At 38.2% G+C, this 6,675-nt stretch overlaps 1 pseudogene; it reads left to right on the top strand.

Annotated features, from left to right (window-relative positions):
- Window positions 1-1,080, top strand: part of LOC102250620 — a 6,425-nt pseudogene extending 5,345 nt beyond the window's left edge.
- The last annotated feature ends 5,595 nt before the right edge of the window (window positions 1,081-6,675 follow it).

Genomic DNA, 6,675 nt, shown 5'->3' with positions numbered 1-6,675 from the left:
GACCCTTTCACAGGGGTCGCCTAAGACCATCGGAAAACACATATATAATTACATATTGTTTTTGTGATTAATCACTATGCTTTAATTATGTTCAATTTGTAACAATGAAAATACATCCTGCATATCAGATATTTACATTACGATTCATAACAGTAGCAAAATTACAGTTATGAAGTAGCAACAAAAATAATTTTATGGTTGGGGGTCACCACAACATGAGGAACTGTATTAAAGGGTCGCAGCATTAGTAAGGTTGAGAACCACTGCCTCAGTGCTTGAAAACAGAGCCTGCTTGGATTAGCAGATAAACCCCAGGTGACAACAAGCGTGTAATGAATAAGCATGCCTCCCAACTACGTGGGTAACTCTACCATCACTGCAGCATTAGTTTGTAGTTTGTGGTATTTTTCACATGAATTATATGCCTCCACTAAAAAACACACACCAAACAACAACAACAAAAAAGGACTAACGTCAACATTCTGAGCTGTGAGGAGATAAACAGGTTATGCATAGTGGTAGAGCTCTCCTTATTTTTTCTCCTATGCAATGTTCCCAGGCTTATGTTTGAATAATGCATTTGACTCAAACAGTAAGAATCTATAAAATATAGTGGAAAAGGAGTAGAAGGTGGTGGTTAAGAGAAGGCTTTGTAGTCATATCTGGGTTTAAATAAATATTTCAATACGTACCAGCTGTATGAACTTGGGCAAGTAACTCAAACTCTCTCCAAGTCTTGGTTTTATCATCCCTAAAGGAGCAATAATATTTATACCTATAAGTTAGTGATTATTAAATAATAAAATTATGTAAAGGCTTAGCACAATTGATGGTGCATAGCAGCACACAAAATTTGTAGTAACAGTTGTAAGTACCTTGTGACAGGCTAGAAGAAAGAGGTTCCAGGGAATAATATTCAAGTTTAATTCCTTTTGGGTAATTCTCCTTAAAATCAGTTGGCTTCATCTTCACTGTGCAGAGATTTCTGTGCAGGTCAGGTCTCTGCTCACATGTGCTGTTCAGGACCTAGGGACAAAGAGGAGCGCTGGAATTGACCTGGCAAATGTTGACAGTAGTTGAGGAAACAGAGAGAGTAGGGAGGGTGGTGGAGGAATTGGGGTAAAAATGGGAGGAAAAAGCACAAGAAAAAATGAAAGAAAAGGAATATTGGCAAACAATGGAAGGCCCTTTAGGGAGCTGAGTGAATATTTCAAATCATTGTAGTAGGGCATTAAGTTAAAAAGGCTCAGAAGCCTGGAAATCTGCAATTGAGTTAACATAAACAAAGTCTCATTATCTGAACTGACATTGAGAACTGGGCAAGGGTGGTGTGCCTCCATGGTTAGACTTCCAGTTTTTTTGTTGTTTTTGATAAAAAGAGAGGAAGGGAAAGGGAGAGAGAGATAGAAACATCAATGTTGAGAAAGAATCATTGGCTGGCTGCCTCCTGCACGCCCCCTACTGGGGATCAAGCCTGTAACCCTGGCATGTGCCCTTGACCGGAATTGAACCCGGGACCCTTCAGTCCACAGGCCAACGTTCTATCCACTGAGCCAAACCAGCTAGGGCTAGGCTTCCAGTTTTTATGGTGCTCTGGCATAACCCAACAATAATAATAATAAAAAATACTGCTACTAATAGTAATAATAATAATGATACTAAATTAATTGGGTTCTGGACATGTGACGGGCTTGTAAACATGTTTTAGATCATTCAACTTTCATGACACCTCTATGAAGCAAGTAATATTTTATTATTGCCATTTTACCAAATGAGAAGACTGTGGCTCAGGGAGAGTATGTGACTTCTCTGTGGTAACACCAGGAGTAATGGCAGAGCTTAGAGAAACCCAGATTTTACTCATTCCTGACTTTCGTGTCCTGAGCAGGTTGCCGTGTCTGGCCGCACAGGCTGTGCACTGCACCATCCTGGTGTTGGCTCTCATTCAGAATATGATGTGAATGGGGCAACTCTGGAGCTGTGTGTTGCAGAAGCCCCAGTTCTTCATCTCTGTAACTGAGATTTAATGTCCCTGACCTCTCCTTTTAAATGAGTAAGTAAAGCTTTACCTCTTAATTTAAAGTCTTCAATCCTTGACCTCTAACTTTTCCTGTGTGCATTTCACAAAGACAGCAATTCATGTCTGTGAATGTGTTTTGAATGTAGGCATTAGCTAAACAAGTCAAGATCACCACCAAGGATCCTACTCAAGATAAATTCATGTTAAGCAAATATCCTTAAATAATGTCTGATTCTGCTGCTAAATCAGACTCACTTCTAAAGTCTGGACTCTTGTATTAACTTCAGAAAGAAGGGAAAGATCTTTTCAACTAATCCTTAACATTGAGGATCATCATCACCAAATTGACAGACTGTTTGATCTTTGTCCAAACTGCTGTGATCTGTTAAAATTAATAGTATTTAATGTCGGTTGTTTTTGCAGGTAAATAAAAACTTGCTTTGGAGTAAAACAATATTTGTCTTTTCTAAATCCTGAGCGAAGAATGGTTTGTTGCACATGGCAGCCCAGGTACAGATTTCAATAATCTAGTTGAAATCTAGATATGCCCCCCCCCAAATTGTTATACAACCAAATCCAAAGGCTGGGGTAGAATCAGGAGGCTGTGTGGCAGAGTCACTGTGTGGAAATTGGATAGGGGAACAGAAGCACCAGCCATCTCCTATGAGACAGAAAGAATCTAGAAGAGAATCAATTTCTTAGCAGTCCAGCTCCTCCTCACCTCCATTATAATGTTTAGGATCGTGGTTTGGTATTTGATTCCACAACAATCACTTGTAGAGATGACTCATGCTTTTTTTTTTTTTACCAGCCCATGGACACAGACAACAATGGGGGGTTAGGACCAGAGGGAGGAGAGGAGGGTGTAGGTGGGAGGAGACAAAGAGAGGTAATGGGGGACATCTGTAATAATGTCAACAATAAAAATAAAATAAATAAAAAGTACTGCCCCAAACAAACAAAAACTCCTGACAGCAAGAAGCCTCCTTCCAGCTTCTTTCCTGTATTTTCTTCTTAATGGCTTCCTCTTCTATCCTTTTGCCTGCATTTGCTTTGCCCCTTTCCTTCTCATGGCTCACATGTCCTTTCTTTACACATATGTGTCATCTGCTTTTCAAACTCCACTGTATTCCTTTCCTCAACCAATTTGGGAGAGTATTATTTTCCCATTAGAGCAGAACACCAGGACACCGAGCCTCGTTTAGTATTCCAACATTCCATAAACAGCTCCAGTGATTGCTCAGTTTTAAACGACCTCCACTCATCATTTTAGCAAATGGATACGCATTAAATGGCTCCAACAGGTGTATGATTATAAAAAGAATGTCAAATTTTTGTGGAAATTAATACTGGAATATGGGGTCTACTATTACTGCTTAGCAGCAAATGGTTCAAGTAGTATAATAATATAGCAGGCTCAGGGAGCCAATTAATCCATTAGAGGAAAATTCCATTTATTTCAAAAAAATAAAGTGACTTTAGCTTTGAAAAGGAACTGCAGACAACAACTCTAAGTGGAATTCATCTTAGCAAGTTACACACTATTTTGTGGATCATTTAAAATCCAGTTATGTAAGCAAAGAAGGGTATCAAGGAAACGTAATTGCTATTTTTAACAAAATGTGCTTTTTTAGGGTATACTAAAACTTTATATTACTGACATTAATTATTTTGGCATCTTATTGGCAGTTACACTGGACAAAAAGTGGAAGTATGTAAGTGCAAAACAAGTTCTTGGCTTCCTTTCTTCATCCCTACATACTTCAGGACTTTATTTATGGCTAAATTGAAGCTGGATGTCAAATCAGGGCCCCTCAGAACAAAATCTTAGTAATTAACTAGCAAAACTGAGCATGATCGCTTCTGACACACCTACACTGGTAATTATTGCTTTGAGGCCATTTACTAATGAAATTAATGTATTCATTGCCCTAACAAATTAGCATAACTCATACATAATGCCCCACATTTCAAGACCTCGCTAGAAAAACAACACTTAATGCTGCAGAATGAGATGGCAAGGGCATTACATGGAGACAGTATTCACTGAATTACTACATGTTAAAAACCACAATAGCTAAGTGTTCGTTGCAATGCAAAATGTAAACACAATGAGGGTATTAAAGCCATTAATAGTGTAGTCAAGAGTGTACAATTGATGATTATCTTTGCACTTCAAATAAGCAGATATTACAATAGCAGTAACCATGGAATCTAATTAACTGGCTACTTTTAGAGCTACAAAGTATGAAAAGAATGCTCCGCAGACAGCCTCTTCTTCCCCAGCACATTGATAAAGAATATTGTTCAGCTGTTGCCACTTCTCTACATTTCTTGCTGAATGAACTCAATGGCACACTAATTAAATCCCGTGCCCCATCCCTGCAGCAAGAGGGTTGAAAAAAGGAAAGTAAACAGTTTCAGTACCTACATGTTATCCTGAAAGGCAAAAAATGTGAACGTTATCCTTGGATAAGCTTAATGCTTTAGTATAAAAGGTGATTTTGCTTTTATTCTCTATGTGCTTTTCACTTCACATGACAAAGAGATTATAAATTGAGTGGGGTAGTCAGAAGACAAAGAAGAAAAAAATAAGGACTCTAAACCACCTTATATATTTTTTGACAAATTGTAACCTAAAGACCCCTCCCAAGCATACAAGCATAGTGAAAGATGGTGGTGGCGTTTTCATCACCCCTGCCCTAGACCCACTTTAAGGGAATTGTACCATGAAATAATCATGCTCAATGGGGAAGGTGCTTAACACAGGTGTGCTATGTACACATGCATACATTGAGAGCAGCCAGCAGTTATTGGCAAGTTGAGGTTTGGGTTTGACTTATGCTTGATGAAACAATGATGTTATTACAAAGACTATTGCTTTCACAGTACCCTTCCATTCATAAGAGTTGGCCTCTATTCAGTACTTAGAAATATGTATTTCATCAAAATTCAGGACATAATAACTGAGAGAGCTCATAGAATTGATTACAATCGAAAGCTTAAAGCTTTATGGATGGAAATAAACTTGGAAATCATATAATTCAACTCTACCACTCTGGGCATAGAGAAATAAACATTTTGAGGAATTTAAGCAACTTGTCCAAGGTTTCATAGTTAGTAGGTTTAGTCAGCTGGGTTTTCTGATTTCAGTTCCAGAGCTCCTTTCATTACGTTGGTGAGAACGTGAATGCATGAGTTCTAAGGAAATAAATTGTAGGTGTCCCCTTGCTTTATTTAATGGGAAAAATTACCAATAAGTGTGTCTTAGAATCATGGACTTTTGCAGTTTCATTAAAGTGTCATAGAAATAGATTTTTAAATAATGTTAAGCCTGAAAAGCCATAAATCCTGAAATGCAAGCATTTCAGCCATAAGAAATCCACTCCTGCCCAGCCAGTGAGGCTTAGTGGTTGAGGGTCAACCCAGGAATCAAAAAGTCCCAGTTTGATTCCCGGTTAGAGTAAGCGCCCGGGTTGCGGAATCGATTCCCAGTAGAAGGCATGCAGGAGGCAGCCAATCGATGTTTCTTATTGATGTTTCTACCTCTCTATCCCTCTCCCATTCTCTCTCTCTAAAAATCAACAAAAAGATACTTTTTTTTAAAAAAAAAGAAAAGAAACCCACTCTTTAAAAACTCACACCTCCACTCTGACTTCTATGTCTCCTCACATCATTCTGGTGGGCTTTAATACCTTCTTTCATCAAATATATACAGAGAGTTGATGTGAGAGATAAGAGTTGGGAAAAGGGAAAATCTTATTTGGTTATTTGTTAACTATATCTAACACAAAACAAAAGATGAATTTCAATTAAATTGACTGGTGTATGATGGTGAAACAAACTTCAGCTCTTACCTTGCACCAATGACTCCTTTACTCCTTTATTTATGATACAAGTTGATGAGATTGAGATGGTCGAAGTTTGGAAATGGGCCATATCTAACTGTTCTCTCTTCTCCCTCTGAAGCCAAAAGGAAAGGTATTAACAAGGTTATGTGACAAATACGAACAAGCACATTTAGGTATGCATTTAGGTCCTTGAGTGGTAAAAGTGGCACTGATAGGAGACAAGTGAGGATGGCATTGCAACAAATATGAAAACTTGATTGTAACAAATGTGCTTTTTTATGTATAGACTATGGACTTGAACCAAATGGAATGTTGGCTAAAGCTCAGTTCTAAGAATATTTCAATACTCTAAGAATATTTTGGGTTCAGTACATTTAGAAAATGTATAAATTTGATACTAGTTTTAACTTATAGCCAATACTACTATTAATTAAAAACAATGACACAGTAGTAATAGCTATCAGAGCCTTGAGTGATATGTACTAGGCAATATATGCTAATAACTTTACCTATATTATCTTATATTACTCTCAACAAATTCCTACCAGTTAGGCTTTATTTTAGCAATATCTTAATTTTAACCCTGTGAGGCTCAGAGAGTAATAATAATACTAGCATTATCCTAATATATAAAAAGCCAGGGGCCGTCACAACTAAAACGACTGGACAGATGACTGAACAGCAGGCTGTGTGGGGTGACCAGGCCGGCAGTGGGGTTAGTGAGGGATGACCAAACGACTGAACAGCAGGCGGCGTGGGGCACCAGGCCGATCAGGGGGGTTAGTGAGGGACGACCAAACGTCT

This window comes from Myotis brandtii, unplaced genomic scaffold (assembly GCF_000412655.1).
Source record: "Myotis brandtii unplaced genomic scaffold, ASM41265v1 scaffold90, whole genome shotgun sequence".
Classification (NCBI taxonomy): Eukaryota; Metazoa; Chordata; class Mammalia; order Chiroptera; family Vespertilionidae; genus Myotis; species Myotis brandtii.
This window is presented reverse-complemented; position numbering and strand designations above follow the sequence as displayed.